This window comes from Sinohyriopsis cumingii, chromosome 14 (genome assembly GCF_028554795.1).
Source record: "Sinohyriopsis cumingii isolate HCF-2022 chromosome 14, ASM2855479v2, whole genome shotgun sequence".
NCBI classification, from domain to species: domain Eukaryota; kingdom Metazoa; phylum Mollusca; class Bivalvia; order Unionida; family Unionidae; genus Sinohyriopsis; species Sinohyriopsis cumingii.
In genome coordinates this window covers 30,122,287-30,146,400 of record NC_142974.1, presented here as the reverse complement: position 1 = coordinate 30,146,400, position 24,114 = coordinate 30,122,287, and positions in this window count along the sequence as shown.

Here is a 24,114-nt window from a genome sequence, read left to right as displayed (position 1 = left end):
GGAAAAGTCTATGACTGAGAAGAGAACATTTCACATTAAATCATAGGAAAGTCTATGACTGACATTAGAACATTCCACATTCAACTATAGGAAAAGTCTATGACTGAGAAGAGAACATTTTATATTCAACTATAGTAAAGTTTGACTGACAAGAGAACATTTCACATTAAATCTTAGAAATGTCTATGACTGACAAAAAAACATTTCACATTCACCTACAGGAAAAGTCTATGACTGACAAGAGAACATTTCACATTGAACTATAGGAAAATATGACTGACAAGAGAACATTTCACATTCAACAATAGGAAAAGTCAATGAGTGACAAGATAACATTTCACATTCAACTATAGGAACGTATGACTGACAAGAGAACATTTCACATTCAACTATAGGAAGAGTCTATGACTGACAAGAGAACATTTCACATTCAAGCATAGGAAAGTACATGACTGACAAGAGATAATTTCACATTCAACAATAGGAAAAGTCTATGACTGACAAGAGAACATTTCACATTCAACAATAACAAAAGTCTATGACTGACAAGAGAACATTTCACATTCAACAATAGCAAACGTCTATGACTGACAAGAGAACATTTCACATTAAATCATAGGAAAGTCAATGACTGACAAGAGAACATTTCACATTCAACTATAGGAAAAGTCTATGACTGACAAGAGGATATTTCACATTCAACTATAGGAAAGTTTGACTGACAAGAGCACATTTCACATTCAACCATAGGAAAAGTCTATGACTGAAAAGAGAACATTTTACATTCAACTATAGGAAAAGTCTATGACTGACAAGAAAACATTTCACATTCAACAAAAGGAAAGGTCTATGACTGACAAGAGAACATTCCACGTTCAACTATAGGAAAGTATGACTGACAAGAGAACATCTCACATTCAACAATAGGAAAGGTCTACGACTGACAAGAGAACATTTTACATTCAAGCATAGGAAAGTACATGACTGACAAGAGAACATTTCACATTCAACAATAGCAAAATTCTATGACTGACAAGAGAACATTTCACATTCAACAATAGCAAACGTCTATGACTGACAAGAGAACATTTCGAATTAAATCATAGGAAAGTCTATGACTGACAAGAGAACATTTCACATTCAACTATAGGAAAAGTCTATGACTGAGAAGAGAACATTTCACATTCAACTATAGGAAAGTATGACTGACAAGAGAACATTTCACATTAAATCTTAGAAATGTCTATGACTGACAAGAAAACATTTCACATACAACTACAGGAAAAGTCTATGACTGACAAGAGAACATTTCACATTCAACTATAGGAAAGTATGACTCACAGGAGAACATTTCACATTCAACAATAGGAAAAGTCAATGAGTGAGAAGATAACATTACACATTCAACTATAGGAAAGTGTGACTGACAAGAGAACATTTCACATTGAACCATAGGAAACGTCTATCACTGAAAAGAGAACATTTTACATTCAACAATATGAAAAGTCTATGACTGACAAGATAACATTTCACTTTCAACTATAGGAAAGTATGACTGACAAGAGAACATTTCACATTCAACAAAAGGAAAGGTCTATGACTGACAAGAGAACATTTCACATCCAACAATAGCAAAAGTCTATGACTGAAAAGAGAACATTTCACATTCAACAGTAGCAAAAGTCTATGACTGACAAGAGAACATTTCACATTCAACAATTGGAAAGGTCTGTGACGGACAAGAGAACATTTCACATTCAGCAATTGCAAAAGTCTATGACTGAGAAGAGAACATTTCACATTCAACAATAGGAAAAGTCTATGACTGACAAGAGAACATTTCACATTATATCATAGGAAAGTCTACGACTCACAAGAGAACATTCCACATTCAACTATAGGAAAAGTCTATGACGGAGAAGAGAACATTTCTCATTCAACTATAGGAAAGTATGACTGACAAGAGAACATTTCACTTTAAATCTTAGAAATGTCTATGACTGAAAAGAAAACATTTCACATTCAACTACAGGAAAAGTCTATGACTGACAAGAGAACATTTCACATTCAACTATAGGAAAGTATGACTGAAAAGAGAACATTTCACATTCAACAATAGCAAAAGTCTGTGACTGACAAGAGAACTTTTCACTGTCAAGCATAGGAAAGTACATGAATGGCAAGAGATAATTTCACATTCAACAATAGGAAAAGTCTATGACTGACAAGAGAACATTTCACATTCAACTACAGGAAAAGTCTATGACTGACAAGAGAACATTTCACATTCAACAATTGGAAAGGTCTATGACTGACAAAGAACACTTCAAATTCAACAATAGCAAAAGTCTATGACTGACAAGAGAACATTTCACATTCAACAATAGCAAAAGTCTATGACTGACAAGAGAACATTTCACATTAAATCATAGGAAAGTCTATGACTGACAAGAGAACATTTCACATTCAACAATAGGAAAAGTCTATGACGGACAAGAGAACATTTCACTTTCAACTATAGGAAAGTATGACTGACAAGAGAACATTTCACATTCAACAAAAGGAAAGGTCTATGACTGACAAGAGAACATTTCACACCCAACAATAACAAAAGTCTATGACTGAAAAGAGAACATTTCACATTCAACAATAGCAAAAGTCTATGACTGACAAGAGAACATTTCACATCAAGAATAGGATAGTCTATGACTGACAAGAGAACATTTCACATTCAACTATAGGAAGAGTCTATGACTGACAAGAGAACATTTCACATGCAAGCATAGGAAAGTACATGACTGACAAGAGATAATTTGACATTCAACAATAGGAAAAGTCTATGACTGACAAGAGAACATTTCACATTCAACAATAACAAAAGTCTATGACTGACAAGAGAACATTTCACATTCAACAATAGCAAACGTCTATGACTGACAACAGAACATTTCACATTAAATCATAGGATAGTCTATGACTGACAAGAGAACATTTCACATTCAACTATAGGAAAAGTCTATGACTGAGAAGAGAACATTTCACATTCAACTATGGGAAAGTATGACTGACAAGAGAACATTTCACATTCAACCATAGGAAAAGTCTATGACTGAAAAGAGAACATTTTACATTCTACTATAGGAAAAGTCTATGACTGACAAGAGAACATTTCACATTGAACAAAAGGAGAGGTCTATGACTGACAAGAGAACATTCCACGTTCAACTATAGGAAAGTATGACTGACAAGAGAACATTTCACATTCAACAATAGGAAAGGTCTATGACTGACAAGAGAACATTTCACATTCAAGCATAGGAAAGTACATGACTGACAAGAGAACATTTCACATTCAACAATAGCAAAATTCTATGACTGACAAGAGAACATTTGACATTCAACAATAGCAAACGTCTATGACTGACAAGAGAACATTTCGAATTAAATCATAGGAAAGTCTATGACTGGCAAGAGAACATTTCACATTCAACTATAGGAAAAGTCTATGACTGACAAGAGAACATTTCACATTCAACTATAGGAAAGTATGACTGACAAGAGAACATTTCACATTCAACCATAGGAAAAGTCTATGACTGAAAAGAGAACATTTCAAATTCAACTATAGGAAAAGTCTATGACTGACAAGAGAACATTTCACATTCAACAAAAGGAAAGGTCTATGACTGACAAGAGAACATTTCACATTCAACAATAGCAAAAGTCTATGACTGAGAAGAGAACATTTCACATTCACCTACAGGAAAAGTCTATGACTGACAAGAGAACATTTCACATTCAACAATAGGAAAAGTCTATGACTGACAAGAGAACATTTCACTTTCAACTATAGGAAAGTATGACTGACAAGAGAACATTTCACTTTCAACAAAAGGAAAGGTCTATGACTGGCAAGAGAACATTTCACATCCAACAATAGCAAAAGTCTATGACTGACAAGAGAACATTTCACATTCAACAATACCAAAAGTCTATGACTGACAAGCGAACATTTCACATCAAGAATAGGAAAGTCTATGACTGACGAGAGAACATTTCACATTCAAGCATAGGAAAGTACATGACTCACAAGAGATCATTTCACATTCAACAATAGGAAACGTCTACGACTGACAAGAGAACATTTCACATTCAACTATAGGAAAAGTCTATGACTGACAAGAGAACATTTCACATTCAACAATTGGAAAGGTCTGTGACGGACAAGAGAACATTTCACATTCAGCAATTGCAAAAGTCTATGACTGAGAAGAGAACATTTCACATTCAACAATAGGAAAAGTCTATGACTGAGAAGAGAACATTTCACATTAAATCATAGGAAAGTCTACGACTCACAAGAGAACATTCCACATTCAACTATAGGAAAAGTCTGTGACGGAGAAGAGAACATTTCACATTGAACTATAGGAAAGTATGACTCACAAGAGAACATTTCACATTAAATCTTAGAAATGTCTATGACTGACAAGAAAACATTTCACATTCAACTACAGGAAAAGTCTATGACTGACAAGAGAACATTTCACATTCAACAAAAGGAAAGGTATATGACTGACAAGAGAACATTTCACATTCAACAGTAGGAAAAGTCTATGACTGACAAGAGAACATTTCACATTCAACAATAGCAAACGTCTATGACTGACAAGAGAACATTTCGAATTAAATCATAGGAAAGTCTATGACTGACAAGAGAACATTTCACATTCAACTATAGGAAAAGTCTATGACTGACAAGAGAACATTTCACATTCAACAATAGGAAAATTCTATGACTGACAAGAGAACATTTCACATTCAACAATAGCAAACGTCTATGACTGACAAGAGAACATTTCGAATTAAATCATAGGAAAGTCTGTGACTGACAAGAGAACATTTCACATTCAACTACAGGAAAAGTCTATGACTGACAAGAGAACATTTCACATTCAACAATAGGAAAAGTCTATGACTGACAAGAGAACATTTCACTTTCAACTATAGTAAAGTATGACTGACAAGAGAACATTTCACATTCAACAAAAGGAAAGGTCTATGACTGACAAGAGAACATTTCACATCCAGCAATAGCAAAAGTCTATGACTGACAAGAGAACATTTCACATTCAACAATAGCAAAAGTCTTTGACTGACAAGAGAACATTTCACATCAAGAATAGGAAAGTCTATGACTGACGAGAGAACATTTCACATTCAAGCATAGGAAAGTACATGACTCACAAGAGATCATTTCACATTCAACAATAGGAAACGTCTACGACTGACAAGAGAACATTTCACATTCAACTATAGGAAAAGTCTATGACTGACAAGAGAACATTTCACATTCAACAATTGGAAAGGTCTGTGACGGACAAGAGAACATTTCACATTCAGCAATTGCAAAAGTCTATGACTGAGAAGAGAACATTTCACATTCAACAATAGGAAAAGTCTATGACTGACAAGAGAACATTTCACATTAAATCATAGGAAAGTCTACGACTCACAAGAGAACATTCCACATTCAACAATAGGAAAATTCTATGACTGAAAAGAAAACATTTCACATTCAACTACAGGAAAAGTCTATGACTGACAAGAGAACATTTCACATTCAACTATAGGAAAGTATGACTGAAAAGAGAACATTTCACATTCAACAAAAGGAAAGGTCTATGACTGACAAGAGAACATTTCACATCCAACAATAGCAAAAGTCTATGACTGACAAGAGAACATTTCACATTCAACAATAGCAAAAGTCTATGACTGACAAGAGAACATTTCACATCAAGAATAGGAAAGTCTATGACTGACGAGAGAACATTTCACATTCAAGCATAGGAAAGTACATGACTCACAAGAGACCATTTCACATTCAACAATAGGAAACGTCTACGACTGGCAAGAGAACATTTCACATTCAACTATAGGAAAAGTCTATGACTGACAAGAGAACATTTCACATTCTACAATTGGAAAGGTCTGTGACGGACAAGAGAACATTTCACATTCAGCAATTGCAAAAGTCTATGACTGAGAAGAGAACATTTCACATTCAACAATGGGAAAAGTCTATGACTGAGAAGAGAACATTTCACGTTAAATCATAGGAAAGTCTATGACTGACATTATAACATTCCACATTCAACTACAGGAAAAGTCTATGACTGACAAGAGAACATTTCACATTCAACTATAGGAAAATATGACTGACAAGAGAACATTTCACATCCAACAATAGGAAAAGTCAATGAGTGACAAGAGAACATTTCACATTCAACTATAGGAAAGTATGACTGACAAGAGAACATTTCACATTCAACTATAGGAAGAGTCTATGACTGACAAGAGAACATTTCACATTCAAGCATAGGAAAGTACATGACTGACAAGAGATAATTTCACATTCAACAATAGGAAAAGTCTATGACTGACAAGAGAACATTTCACATTCAACAATAACAAAAGTCTATGAGTGACAAGAGAACATTTCACATTCAACAATAGCAAACGTCTATGACTGACAAGAGAACATTTCACATTAAATCATAGGAAAGTCTATGACTGACAAGAGAACATTTCACATTCAACTATAGGAAAAGTCTATGACTGAGAAGAGAACATTTCACATTCAGCTATAGGAAAGTATGACTGACAAGAGCACATTTCACATTCAACCATAGGAAAAGTCTATGACTGAAAAGAGAACATTTTACATTCAACTATAGGAAAAGTCTATGACTGACAAGAAAACATTTCACATTCAACAAAAGGAAAGGTCTATGACTGACAAGAGAACATTCCACGTTCAACTATAGGAAAGTATGACTGACAAGAGAATATTTCACATTCAACAATAGGAAAGGTCTATGACTGACAAGAGAACATTTCACATTCAAGCATAGGAAAGTACATGACTGACAAGAGAACATTTCACATTCAACAATAGCAAAATTCTATGACTGACAAGAGAACATTTCACATTCAACAATAGCAAACGTCTATGACTGACAAGAGAACATTTCGAATTAAATCATAGGAAAGTCTATGACTGACAAGAGAACATGTCACATTCAACTATAGGAAAAGTCTATGACTGACAAGAGAACATTTCACATTCAACTATAGGAAAGTATGACTGACAAGAGAACATTTCACATTCAACCATAGGAAAAGTCTATGACTGAAAAGAGAACATTTTACATTCAACTATAGGAAAAGTCTATGACTGACAAGAGAACATTTCACATTCAACAAAAGGAAAGGTCTATGACTGACAAGAGAACATTTCACATTCAACAATAGCAAAAGTCTATGACTGAGAAGAGAACATTTCACATTCAACTATAGGAAAAGTCTATGACTGACAAGAGAACATTTCACATTCAACAATAGGAAAAGTCTATGACTGACAAGAGAACATTTCACTTTCAACTATAGGAAAGTATGACTGACAAGAGAACATTTCACATTCAACAAAAGGAAAGGTCTATGACTGACAAGAGAACATTTCACATCCAACAATAGCAAAAGTCTACGACTGACAAGAGAACATTTCACATCCAACAATAGCAAAAGTCTATGACTGACAAGAGAACATTTCACATTCAACAATGGGAAAAGTCTATGACTGAGAAGAGAACATTTCACATTAAATCATAGGAAAGTCTATGACTGACATTAGAACATTCCACATTCAACTATAGGAAAAGTCTTTGACTGAGAAGAGAACATTTTATATTCAACTATAGTAAAGTATGACTGACAAGAGAACATTTCACATTAAATCTTAGAAATGTCTATGACTGACAAAAAAACATTTCACATTCACCTACAGGAAAAGTCTATGACTGACAAGAGAACATTTCACATTCAACTATAGGAAAATATGACTGACAAGAGAACATTTCACATTCAACAATAGGAAAAGTCAATGAGTGACAAGATAACATTTCACATTCAACTATAGGAAAGTATGACTGACAAGAGAACATTTCACATTCAACTATAGGAAGAGTCTATGACTGACAAGAGAACATTTCACATTCAAGCATAGGAAAGTACATGACTGACAAGAGATAATTTCACATTCAACAATAGGAAAAGTCTATGACTGACAAGAGAACATTTAACATTAAATCATAGGAAAGTCTATGACTGACAAGAGAACATTTCACATTCAACTATAGGAAAAGTCTATGACTGACAAGAGAACATTTCACATTCAACTATAGGAAAGTATGACTGACAAGAGCACATTTCACATTCAACCATAGGAAAAGTCTATGACTGAAAAGAGAACATTTTACATTCAACTATAGGAAAAGTCTATGACTGACAAGAAAACATTTCACATTCAACAAAAGGAAAGGTCTATGACTGACAAGAGAACATTCCACGTTCAACTATAGGAAAGTATGACTGACAAGAGAACATTTCACATTCAACAATAGGAAAGGTCTATGACTGACAAGAGAACATATCACATTCAAGCATAGGAAAGTACGTGACTGACAAGAGAACATTTCACATTCAACAATAGCAAAATTCTATGACTGACAAGAGAACATTTCACATTCAACTATAGGAAAAGTCTATGACTGACAAGAGAACATTTCACATTCAACAATTGGAAAGGTCTGTGACGGACAAGAGAACATTTCACATTCAGCAATTGCAAAAGTCTATGACTGACAAGAGAACATTTCACATTCAACAATGGGAAAAGTCTATGACTGAGAAGAGAACATTTCACATTAAATCATAGGAAAGTCTATGACTGACATTAGAACATTCCACATTCAACTATAGGAAAAGTCTATGACTGAGAAGAGAACATTTTATATTCAACTATAGTAAAGTTTGACTGACAAGAGAACATTTCACATTAAATCTTAGAAATGTCTATGACTGACAAAAAAACATTTCACATTCACCTACAGGAAAAGTCTATGACTGACAAGAGAACATTTCACATTGAACTATAGGAAAATATGACTGACAAGAGAACATTTCACATTCAACAATAGGAAAAGTCAATGAGTGACAAGATAACATTTCACATTCAACTATAGGAACGTATGACTGACAAGAGAACATTTCACATTCAACCATAGGAAAAGTCTATGACTGAAAAGAGAACATTTCACATTCAAGCATAGGAAAAGTCTATGACTGACAAGAGAACATTTCACATTCAACAAAAGGAAAGGTCTATGACTGACAAGAGAACATTTCACATTCAACAATAGCAAAAGTCTATGACTGAGAAGAGAACATTTCACATTCAACTATAGGAAAAGTCTATGACTGACATGAGAACATTTCACATTCAACAATAGGAAAAGTCTATGACTGACAAGAGAACATTTCACTTTCAACTATAGGAAAGTATGACTGACAAGAGAACATTTCACATTCAACAAAAGGAAAGGTCTATGACTGACAAGAGAACATTTCACATCCAACAATAGCAAAAGTCTATGACTGACAAGAGAACATTTCACATTCAACAATAGCAAAAGTCTATGACTGACAAGAGAACATTTCACATCAAGAATAGGAAAGTCTATGACTGACGAGAGAACATTTCACATTCAAGCATAGGAAAGTACATGACTCACAAGAGATCATTTCACATTCAACAATAGGAAACGTCTACGACTGACAAGAGAACATTTCACATTCAACTATAGGAAAAGTCTATGACTGACAAGAGAACATTTCACATTCAACAATTGGAAAGGTCTGTGACGGACAAGAGAACATTTCACATTCAGCAATTGCAAAAGTCTATGACTGAGAAGAGAACATTTCACATTCAACAATAGGAAAAGTCTATGACTGACAAGAGAACATTTCACATTAAATCATAGGAAAGTCTACGACTCACAAGAGAACATTCCACATTCAACTATAGGAAAAGTCTATGACGGAGAAGAGAACATTTCACATTGAACTATAGGAAAGTATGACTGACAAGAGAACATTTCACATTAAATCTTAGAAATGTCTATGACTGACAAGAAAACATTTCACATTCAACTACAGGAAAAGTCTATGACTGACAAGAGAACATTTCACATTCAACTATAGGAATGTATGACTGAAAAGAGAACATTTCACATTCAACAATAGCAAAAGTCTATGACTGACTTGAGAACTTTTCACTGTCAAGCATAGGAAAGAACGTGAATGACAAGAGATAATTTCACATTCAACAATAGGAAAAGTCTATGACTGACAAGAGAACATTTCACATTCAACTATAGGAAAAGTCTATGACTGACACGAGTGCATTTCACATTCAACAATTGGAAAGGTCTATGACTGACAAGAGAACATTTCACATTCAACAATAGCAAAAGTCTATGACTGACAAGAGAACATTTCACATTCAACAATAGCAAAAGTCTATGACTGACAAGAGAACATTTCACATTAAATCATAGCAAAGTCTATGACTGACAAGAGAACATTTCACATTCAACAATAGGAAAAGTTTATGACGGAGAAGAGAACATTTCACTTTCAACTATAGGAAAGTATGACTGACAAGAGAACATTTCACATTCAACAAAAGGAAAGGTCTATGACTGACAAGAGAACATTTCACATCCAGCAATAGCAAAAGTCTATGACTGACAAGAGAACATTTCACATTCAAGCATAGGAAAGTACATGACTGACAAGAGAACATTTCACATTCAACAATAGCAAAAGTCTATGACTGACAAGAGAACATTTCACATTCAACAATAGCAAACGTCTATGACTGACAAGAGAACATTTCGAATTAAATCATAGGAAAGTCTATGACTGACAAGAGAACATTTCACATTCAACTATAGGAAAGTATGACTGACAAGAGAACATTTCACATTCAACCATAGGAAAAGTCTATGACTGAAAAGAGAACATTTTACATTCAAGTATTGGAAAAGTCTATGACTGACAAGAGAACATTTCACATTCAACAAAAGGAAAGCTCTATGACTGACAAGAGAACATTTCACATTCGACAATAGCAAAAGTCTATGACTGAGAAGAGAACATTTCACATTCAACTTCAGGAAAAGTCTATGACTGACAAGAGAACATTTCACATTCAACAATAGGAAAAGTCTATGACTGACAAGAGAACATTTCACTTTCAACTATAGGAAAGTATGACTGACAAGAGAACATTTCACATTCAACAAAAGGAAAGGTCTATGACTGACAAGAGAACATTTCACATCCAACAATAGCAAAAGTCTATGACTGACAAGAGAACATTTCGCATTCAACAATAGCAAAAGTGTATGACTGACAAGAGAACATTTCACATCAAGAATAGGAAAGTCTATGACTGACTATAGAACATTTCACATTCAAGCATAGGAAAGTACATGACTCACAAGAGATCATTTCACATTCAAGAATAGGAAACGTCTACGACTGACAAGAGAACATTTCACATTCAACTATAGGAAAAGTCTATGACTGACAAGAGAACATTTCACATTCTACAATTGGAAAGGTTTGTGACGGACAAGAGAACATTTCACATTCAGCAATTGCAAAAGTCTATGACTGACAAGAGAACATTTCACATTCAACAATAGGAAAAGTCTATGACTGACAAGAGAACATTTCACATTAAATCATAGGAAAGTCTATGACTGACAAGAGAACATTCCACATTCAACTATAGGAAAATTCTATGACTGAGAAGAGAACATTTCACATTCAACTATAGGAAAGCATGACTGACAAGAGAACATTTCACATTAAATCTTAGAAATGTCTATGACTGACAAGAAAACATTTCACATTCAACTACAGGAAAAGTCTATGACTGACAAGAGAACATTTCACATTCAACTTTAGGAAAGTATGAGTGACAAGAGAACATTTCACATTCAACAATAGGAAAAGTCAATGAGTGACAAGATAACATTTCACATTCAACTATAGGAAAGTATGACTGACAAGAGAACATTTCACATTGAACCATAGGAAAAGTCTATGACTGAAAAGAGAACATTTTACATTCAATATAGGAAAAGTCTATGATTGACAAGAGAAGATTTCGCATTCAACAAAAGGAAAGGTCTATGACTGACAAGAGAACATTTCACATTCAACAATAGCAAAAGTCTATGACTGACAAGAGAACATTTCACATTAAATCATAGAAAAGTCTATGACTGACAAGAGAACATTTCACATTCAACTATAGGAAAAGTCTATGACTGACAAGAGAACATTTCGCATTAAATCATGGGAAAGTCTATGACTGACAAGAGAACATTTCACATTCAACTATAGGAAAAGTCTATGACTGAGAAGAGAACATTTCACATTCAACTATAGGAAAGTATGACTGAAAAGAGAACATTTCACATTCAACAATAGCAAAAGTCTATCACTGACAAGAGAACTTTTCAATGTCAAGCATAGTTAAGTACATGAATGACAAGAGAACATTTCACATTCAACTATAGGAAAAGTCTATGACTGTCAAGAGAACATTTCACATTCAACAATTGGAAAGGTCTATGACTGACAAGAAAACATTTCACATTCAACAATAGCAAAAGTCTATGACTGACAAGAGAACATTTCACATTCAACAATAGCAAAAGTCTATGACTGACAAGAGAACATTTCACATTAAATCATAGGAAAGTCTATGACTGACAAGAGAACATTTCACATTCAACTATAGGAAAAGTCTATGACTGACAAGAGAACATTTCACATTCAACTATAGGAAAGTATGACTGACAAGAGAACATTTCACATTCAACCATAGGAAAAGTCTATGACTGAAAAGAGAACATTTTACATTCAACTATTGGAAAAGTCTATGACTGACAAGAGAAGATTTCGCATTCAACAAAAGGAAAGGTCTATGACTGACAAGAGAACATTTCACATTCAACAATAGCAAAAGTCTATGACTGACAAGAGAACATTTCACATTAAATCATAGAAAAGTCTATGACTGACAAGAGAACATTTCACATTCAACTATAGGAAGAGTCTATGACTGACAAGAGAACATTTCACATTCAAGCATAGGAAAGTACATGACTGCCAAGAGATAATTTCACATTCAACAATAGGAAAAGTCTATGACTGACAAGAGAACATTTCACATTCAACAATAACAAAAGTCCATGACTGACAAGAGAACTTTTCACATTCAACAATAGCAAACGTCTATGACTGACAAGAGAACATTTCACATTAAATCATAGGAAAGTCTATGACTGACAAGAGAACATTTCACATTCAACTATAGGAAAAGTCTATGACTGACAAGAGAACATTTCACATTCAACTATAGGAAAGTATGACTGACAAGAGCACATTTCACATTCAACCATAGGAAAAGTCTATGACTGAAAAGAGAACATTTTACATTCAACTATAGGAAAAGTCTATTACTGACAAGAAAACATTTCACATTCAACATAAGGAAAGGTCTATGACTGACAAGAGAACATTCCACGTTCAACTATAGGAAAGTATGACCGACAAGAGAACATTTCACATTCAACAATAGGAAAGGTCTATGACTGACAAGAGAACATTTCACATTCAAGCATAGGAAAGTACATGACTGACAAGAGAACATTTCAGATTCAACAATAGCAAAATTCTATGACTGACAAGAGAACATTTCACATTCAACAATAGCAAACGTCTATGACTGACAAGAGAACATTTCACATTCAACTATAGGAAAAGTCTATGACTGACAAGAGAACATTTCACATTCAGCTATAGGAAAGTATGACTGACAAGAGAACATTTCACATTCAACCATAGGAAAAGTCTATGACTGAAAAGAGAACATTTTACATTCAACTATAGGAAAAGTCTATGACTGACAAGAGAACATTTCACATTCAACAAAAGGAAAGGTCTATGACTGACAAGAGAACATTTCACATTCAACAATAGCAAAAGTCTATGACTGAGAAAAGAACATTTCACATTCAACTATAGGAAAAGTCTATGACTGACAAGAGAACATTTCACATTCAACAATAGGAAAAGTCAATGAGTGACAAGATAACATTTCACATTCAACTATAGGAAAGTATGACTGACAAGAGAACATTTCACATTCAACTATAGGAAGAGTCTATGACTGACAAGAGAACATTTCACATTCAAGCATAGGAAAGTACATGACTGACAAGAGATAATTTCACATTCAACAATAGGAAAAGTCTATGACTGACAAGAGAACATTTCACATTAAATCATAGGAAAGTCTATGACTGACAAGAGAACATTTCACATTCAACTATAGGAAAAGTCTATGACTGACAAGAGAACATTTCACATTCAACTATAGGAAAGTATGACTGACAAGAGCACATTTCACATTCAACCATAGGAAAAGTCTATGACTGAAAAGAGAACATTTTACATTCAACTATAGGAAAAGTCTATGACTGACAAGAAAACATTTCACATTCAACAAAAGGAAAGGTCTATGACTGACAAGAGAACATTCCACGTTCAACTATAGGAAAGTATGACTGACAAGAGAACATTTCACATTCAACAATAGGAAAGGTCTATGACTGACAAGAGAACATATCACATTCAAGCATAGGAAAGTACGTGACTGACAAGAGAACATTTCACATTCAACAATAGCAAAATTCTATGACTGACAAGAGAACATTTCACATTCAACAATAGCAAACGTCTATGACTGACAAGAGAACATTTCGAATTAAATCATAGGAAAGTCTATGACTGACAAGAGAACATTTCACATTCAACTATAGGAAAAGTCTATGACTGACAAGAGAACATTTCACATTCAACTATAGGAAAGTATGACTGACAAGAGAACATTTCACATTCAACCATAGGAAAAGTCTATGACTGAAAAGAGAACATTTTACATTCAACTATAGGAAAAGTCTATGACTGACAAGAGAACATTTCACATTCAACAAAAGGAAAGGTCTATGACTGACAAGAGAACATTTCACATTCAACAATAGCAAAAGTCTATGACTGAGAAGAGAACATTTCACATTCAACTATAGGAAAAGTCTATGACTGACAAGAGAACATTTCACATTCAACAATAGGAAAAGTCTCTGACTGACAAGAGAACATTTCACTTTCAACTATAGGAAAGTATGACTGACAAGAGAACATTTCACATTCAACAAAAGGAAAGGTCTATGACTGACAAGAGAACATTTCACATCCAACAATAGGAAAAGTCTAGGACTGACAAGAGAACATTTCACATTCAACAATAGCAAAAGTCTATGACTGACAAGAGAACATTTCACATCAAGAATAGGAAAGTCTATGACTGACGAGAGAACATTTCACATTCAAGCATAGGAAAGTACATGACTCACAAGAGATCATTTCACATTCAACAATAGGATACGTCTACGACTGACAAGAGAACATTTCACATTCAACTATAGGAAAAGTCTATGACTGACAAGAGAACATTTCACATTCAACAATTGGAAAGGTCTGTGACGGACAAGAGAACATTTCACATTCAGCAATTGCAAAAGTCTATGACTGACAAGAGAACATTTCACATTCAACAATGGGAAAAGTCTATGACTAAGAAGAGAACATTTCACATTAAATCATCGGAAAGTCTATGACTGACATTAGAACATTCCACATTCAACTATAGGAAAAGTCTATGACTGAGAAGAGAACATTTTATATTCAACTATAGTAAAGTATGACTGATAAGAGAACATTTCACATTAAATCTTAGAAATGTCTATGACTGACAAAAAAACATTTCACATTCACCTACAGGAAAAGTCTATGACTGACAAGAGAACATTTCACATTCAACTATAGGAAAATATGACTGACAAGAGAACATTTCACATTCAACAATAGGAAAAGACATTGAGTGACAAGATAACATTTCACATTCAACTATAGGAAAGTATGACTGACAAGAGAACATTTCACATTCAACCATAAGAAAAGTCTATGACTGAAAAGAGAACATTTTACATTCAACTATAGGAAAAGTCTATGACTGACAAGAGAACATTTCACATTCAACAAAAGGAAAGGTCTATGACTGACAAGAGAACATTTCACATTCAACAATAGCAAAAGTCTATGACTGAGAAGAGAACATTTCACATTCAACTATAGGAAAAGTCTATGACTGACATGAGAACATTTCACATTCAACAATAGGAAAAGTCTATGACTGACAAGAGAACATTTCACTTTCAACTATAGGAAAGTATGACTGACAAGAGAACATTTCACATTCAACAAAAGGAAAGGTCTATGACTGACAAGAGAACATTTCACATCCAACAATAGCAAAAGTCTATGACTGACAAGAGAACATTTCACATTCAACAATAGCAAAAGTCTATGACTGACAAGAGAACATTTCACATCAAGAATAGGAAAGTCTATGACTGACGAGAGAACATTTCACATTCAAGCATAGGAAAGTACATGACTCACAAGAGATCATTTCACATTCAACAATAGGAAACGTCTACGACTGACAAGAGAACATTTCACATTCAACTATAGGAAAAGTCTATGACTGACAAGAGAACATTTCACATTCAACAATTGGAAAGGTCTGTGACGGACAAGAGAACATTTCACATTCAGCAATTGCAAAAGTCTATGACTGAGAAGAGAACATTTCACATTCAACAATAGGAAAAGTCTATGACTGACAAGAGAACATTTCACATTAAATCATAGGAAAGTCTACGACTCACAAGAGAACATTCCACATTCAACTATAGGAAAAGTCTATGACGGAGAAGAGAACATTTCACATTGAACTATAGGAAAGTATGACTGACAAGAGAACATTTCACATTAAATCTTAGAAATGTCTATGACTGACAAGAAAACATTTCACATTCAACTACAGGAAAAGTCTATGACTGACAAGAGAACATTTCACATTCAACTATAGGAATGTATGACTGAAAAGAGAACATTTCACATTCAACAATAGCAAAAGTCTATGACTGACTTGAGAACTTTTCACTGTCAAGCATAGGAAAGAACGTGAATGACAAGAGATAATTTCACATTCAACAATAGGAAAAGTCTATGACTGACAAGAGAACATTTCACATTCAACTATAGGAAAAGTCTATGACTGACAAGAGAGCATTTCACATTCAACAATTGGAAAGGTCTATGACTGACAAGAGAACATTTCACATTCAACAATAGCAAAAGTCTATGACTGACAAGCGAACATTTCACATTCAACAATAGCAAAAGTCTATGACTGACAAGAGAACATTTCACATTAAATCATAGCAAAGTCTATGACTGACAAGAGAACATTTCACATTCAACAATAGGAAAAGTCTATGACGGAGAAGAGAACATTTCACTTTCAACTATAGGAAAGTATGACTGACAAGAGAACATTTCACATTCAACAAAAGGAAAGGTCTATGACTGACAAGAGAACATTTCACATCCAGCAATAGCAAAAGTCTATGACTGACAAGAGAACATTTCACATTCAAGCATAGGAAAGTACATGACTGACAAGAGAACATTTCACATTCAACAATAGCAAAAGTCTATGACTGACAAGAGAACATTTCACATTCAACAATAGCAAACGTCTATGACTGACAAGAGAACATTTCGAATTAAATCATAGGAAAGTCGATGACTGACAAGAGAACATTTCACATTCAACTATAGGAAAGTATGACTGACAAGAGAACATTTCACATTCAACCATAGGAAAAGTCTATGACTGAAAAGAGAACATTTTACATTCAAGTATTGGAAAAGTCTATGACTGACAAGAGAACATTTCACATTCAACAAAAGGAAAGCTCTATGACTGACAAGAGAACATTTCACATTCGACAATAGCAAAAGTCTATGACTGAGAAGAGAACATTTCACATTCAACTTCAGGAAAAGTCTATGACTGACAAGAGAACATTTCACATTCAACAATAGGAAAAGTCTATGACTGACAAGAGAACATTTCACTTTCAACTATAGGAAAGTATGACTGACAAGAGAACATTTCACATTCAACAAAAGGAAAGGTCTATGACTGACAAGAGAACATTTCACATCCAACAATAGCAAAAGTCTATGACTGACAAGAGAACATTTCGCATTCAACAATAGCAAAAGTGTATGACTGACAAGAGAACATTTCACATCAAGAATAGGAAAGTCTATGACTGACTATAGAACATTTCACATTCAAGCATAGGAAAGTACATGACTCACAAGAGATCATTTCACATTCAAGAATAGGAAACGTCTACGACTGACAAGAGAACATTTCACATTCAACTATAGGAAAAGTCTATGACTGACAAGAGAACATTTCACATTCTACAATTGGAAAGGTCTGTGACGGACAAGAGAACATTTCACATTCAGCAATTGCAAAAGTCTATGACTGACAAGAGAACATTTCACATTCAACAATAGGAAAAGTCTATGACTGACAAGAGAACATTTCACATTAAATCATAGGAAAGTCTATGACTAACAAGAGAACATTCCACATTCAACTATAGGAAAATTCTATGACTGAGAAGAGAACATTTCACATTCAACTATAGGAAAGCATGACTGACAAGAGAACATTTCACATTAAATCTTAGAAATGTCTATGACTGACAAGAAAACATTTCACATTCAACTACAGGAAAAGTCTATGACTGACAAGAGAACATTTCACATTCAACTTTAGGAAAGTATGAGTGACAAGAGAACATTTCACATTCAACAATAGGAAAAGTCAATGAGTGACAAGATAACATTTCACATTCAACTATAGGAAAGTATGACTGACAAGAGAACATTTCACATTGAACCATAGGAAAAGTCTATGACTGAAAAGAGAACATTTTACATTCAATATAGGAAAAGTCTATGATTGACAAGAGAAGATTTCGCATTCAACAAAAGGAAAGGTCTATGACTGACAAGAGAACATTTCACATTCAACAACAGCAAAAGTCTATGACTGACAAGAGAACATTTCACATTAAATCATAGAAAAGTCTATGACTGACAAGAGAACTTTTCACATTCAACTATAGGAAAAGTCTATGACTGACAAGAGAACATTTCGCATTAAATCATGGGAAAGTCTATGACTGACAAGAGAACATTTCACATTCAACTATAGGAAAAGTCTATGACTGAGAAGAGAACATTTCACATTCAACTATAGGAAAGTATGACTGAAAAGAGAACATTTCACATTCAACAATAGCAAAAGTCTATCACTGACAAGAGAACTTTTCAATGTCAAGCATAGTTAAGTACATGAATGACAAGAGAACATTTCACATTCAACTATAGGAAAAGTCTATGACTGTAAAGAGAACATTTCACATTCAACAATTGGAAAGGTCTATGACTGACAAGAAAACATTTCACATTCAACAATAGCAAAAGTCTATGACTGACAAGAGAACATTTCACATTCAACAATAGCAAAAGTCTATGACTGACAAGAGAACATTTCACATTAAATCATAGGAAAGTCTATGACTGACAAGAGAACATTTCACATTCAACTATAGGAAAAGTCTATGACTGACAAGAGAACATTTCACATTCAACTATAGGAAAGTATGACTGACAAGAGAACATTTCACATTCAACCATAGGAAAAGTCTATGACTGAAAAGAGAACATTTTACATTCAACTATTGGAAAAGTCTATGACTGACAAGAGAAGATTTCGCATTCAACAAAAGGAAAGGTCTATGACTGACAAGAGAACATTTCACATTCAACAATAGCAAAAGTCTATGACTGACAAGAGAACATTTCACATTAAATCATAGAAAAGTCTATGACTGACAAGAGAACATTTCACATTCAACTATAGGAAGAGTCTATGACTGACAAGAGAACATTTCACATTCAAGCATAGGAAAGTACATGACTGCCAAGAGATAATTTCACATTCAACAATAGGAAAAGTCTATGACTGACAAGAGAACATTTCACATTCAACAATAACAAAAGTCCATGACTGACAAGAGAACTTTTCACATTCAACAATAGCAAACGTCTATGACTGACAAGAGAACATTTCACATTAAATCATAGGAAAGTCTATGACTGACAAGAGAACATTTCACATTCAACTATAGGAAAAGTCTATGACTGACAAGAGAACATTTCACATTCAACTATAGGAAAGTATGACTGACAAGAGCACATTTCACATTCAACCATAGGAAAAGTCTATGACTGAAAAGAGAACATTTTACATTCAACTATAGGAAAAGTCTATTACTGACAAGAAAACATTTCACATTCAACATAAGGAAAGGTCTATGACTGACAAGAGAACATTCCACGTTCAACTATAGGAAAGTATGACCGACAAGAGAACATTTCACATTCAACAATAGGAAAAGTCTATGACTGACAAGAGAACATTTCACATTCAGCTATAGGAAAGTATGACTGACAAGAGAACATTTCACATTCAACCATAGGAAAAGTCTATGACTGAAAAGAGAACATTTTACATTCAACTATAGGAAAAGTCTATGACTGACAAGAGAACATTTCACATTCAACAAAAGGAAAGGTCTATGACTGACAAGAGAACATTTCACATTCAACAATAGCAAAAGTCTATGACTGAGAAGAGAACATTTCACATTCAACTATAGGAAAAGTCTATGACTGACAAGAGAACATTTCACATTCAACAATAGGAAAAGTCTATGACTGACAAGAGAACATTTCACATTCAACTATAGGAAAGTATGACTGACAAGAGAACATTTCACATTCAACAAAAGGAAAGGTCTATGACTGACAAGAGAACATTTCACATCGAACAATAACAAAAGTCTATGACTGACAAGAGAACATTTCACATTCAACAATAGCAAAAGTCTATGACTGACAAGAGAACATTTCACATCAAGAATAGGAAAGTCTATGACTGACGAGAGAACATTTCACATTCAAGCATAGGAAAGTACATGACTCACAAGAGATCATTTCACATTCAACAATAGGATACGTCTACGACTGACAAGAGAACATTTCACATTCAACTATAGGAAAAGTCTATGACTGACAAGAGAACATTTCACATTCAACAATTGGAAAGGTCTGTGACGGACAAGAGAACATTTCATATTCAGCAATTGCAAAAGTCTATGACTGATAAGAGAACATTTCACATTCAACAATAGGAAAAGTCTATGACTGACAAGAGAACATTTCACATTAAATCATAGGAAAGTCTACGACTCACAAGAGAACATTCCACATTCAACTATAGGAAAAGTCTATGACGGAGAAGAGAACATTTCTCATTGAACTATAGGAAAGTATGACTGACAAGAGAACATTTCACATTAAATCTTAGAAATGTCTATGACTGACAAGAAAACATTTCACATTCAACTACAGGAAAAGTCTTTGACTGACAAGAGAACATTTCACATTCAACTATAGGAATGTATGACTGAAAAGAGAACATTTCACATTCAACAATAGCAAAAGTCTATGACTGACAAGAGAACTTTTCATTGTCAAGCATAGGAAAGAACATGAATGACAAGAGATAATTTCACATTCAACAATAGGAAAAGTCTATGACTGACAAGAGAACATTTCACATTCAACTATAGGAAAAGTCTATGACTGACAAGAGAGCATTTCACATTCAACAATTGGAAAGGTCTATGACTGACAAGAGAACATTTCACATTCAACAATAGCAAAAGTCTATGACTGACAAGAGAACATTTCACTTTCAACAATAGCAAAAGTCTATGACTGACAAGAGAACATTTCACATTAAATCATAGCAAAGTCTATGACTGACAAGAGAACATTTCACATTCAACAATAGGAAAAGTCTATGACGGAGAAGAGAACATTTCACTTTCAACTATAGGAAAGTATGACTGACAAGAGAACATTTCACATTCAACAAAAGGAAAGGTCTATGACTGACAAGAGAACATTTCACATCCAACAATAGCAAAAGTCTACGACTGACAAGAGAACATTTCACATTCAACAATAGCAAAAGTCTATGACTGACAAGAGAACATTTCACAGCAAGAATAGGAAAGTCTATGACTGACTATAGAACATTTCACATTCAAGCATAGGAAAGTACATGACTCACAAGAGATCATTTCACATTCAAGAATAGGAAACGTCTACGACTGAGAAGAGAACATTTCACATTCAACTATAGGAAAAGTCTATGACTGACAAGAGAACATTTCACATTAAATCATAGGAAAGTCTATGACTGACAAGAGAACATTCCACATTCAACTATAGGAAAATTCTATGACTGAGAAGAGAACATTTCACATTCAACTATAGGAAAGCATGACTGACAAGAGAACATTTCACATTAAATCTTAGAAATGTCTATGACTGACAAGAAAACATTTCACATTCAACTACAGGAAAAGTCTATGACTGACAAGAGAACATTTCACATTCAACTATAGGAAAGTATGAGTGACAAGAGAACATTTCACATTCAACAATAGGAAAAGTCAATGAGTGACAAGATAACATTTCACATTCAACTATAGGAAACTATGACTGACAAGAGAATATTTCAGATTGAACCATAGGAAAAGTCTATGACTGAAAAGAGAACATTTTACATTCAACTATAGGAAAAGTCTATGACTGACAAGAGAAGATTTCGCATTCAACAAAAGGAAAGGTCTATGACTGACAAGAGAACATTTCACATTCAACAATAGCAAAAGTCTATAACTGACAAGAGAACATTTCACATTAAATCATAGAAAAGTCTATGACTGACAAGAGAACATTTCACATTCAACTATAGGAAAAGTCTATGACTGACAAGAGAACATTTCAGATTAAATCAATGGAAAGTCTATGACTGACAAGAGAACATTTCACATTCAACTATAGGAAAAGTCTATGACTGAGAAGAGAACATTTCACATTCAACAATAGCAAATGTCTATGACTGACAAGAGAACTTTTCACTGTCAAGCATAGTTAAGTACATGAATGACAAGAGATAATTTCACATTCAACAATAGGAAAAGTCTATGACTGACAAGAGAACATTTCACATTCAACTATAGGAAAAGTCTATGACTCTCAAGAGAACATTTCACATTCAACAATTGGAAAGGTCTATGACTGACAAGAAAACATTTCACATTCAACAATAGCAAAAGTCTATGACTGACAAGAGAACATTTCACATTCAACAATAGCAAAAGTCTATGACTGACAAGAGTACATTTCACATTAAATCATAGGAAAGTCTATGACTGACAAGAGAACATTTCACATTCAACTATAGGAAAAGTCCATGACTGACAAGAGAACATTTCACATTCAACTATAGGAAAGTATGACTGACAAGAGAACATTTCACATTCAACCATAGGAAAAGTCTATGACTGAAAAGAGAACATTTTACATTCAACTATTGGAAAAGTCTATGACTGACAAGAGAAGATTTCGCATTCAACAAAAGGAAAGGTCTATGACTGAGAAGAGAACATTTCACATTCAACAATAGCAAAAGTCTATGACTGACAAGAGAACATTTCACATTAAATCATAGAAAAGTCTATGACTGACAAGAGAACATTTCACATTCAACTATAGGAAAAGTCTATGACTGACAAGAGAACATTTCACATTAAATCATAGGAAAGTCTATGACTGACAAGAGAACATTTCACATTCAACTATAGGAAAAGTGTATGACTGAGAAGAGAACATTTCACATTAAATCTTAGAAATCTCTATGACTGACAAGAGAACATTTCACATTCAACTATAGGAAAGTATGACGGAAAAGAGAACATTTCACATTCAACAAAAGCAAAAGTCTATGACTGACAAGAGAACTTTTCACTGTCAAGCATATGAAAGTACATGAATGACAAGAGATAATTTCACATTCAACAATAGGAAAAGTCTATGACTGACAAGAGAACATTTCACATTCAACAATTGGAAAGGTCTATGACTGACAAGAGAACATTTCACATTCAACAATAGCAAAAGTCTATGACTGACAAGAGAACATTT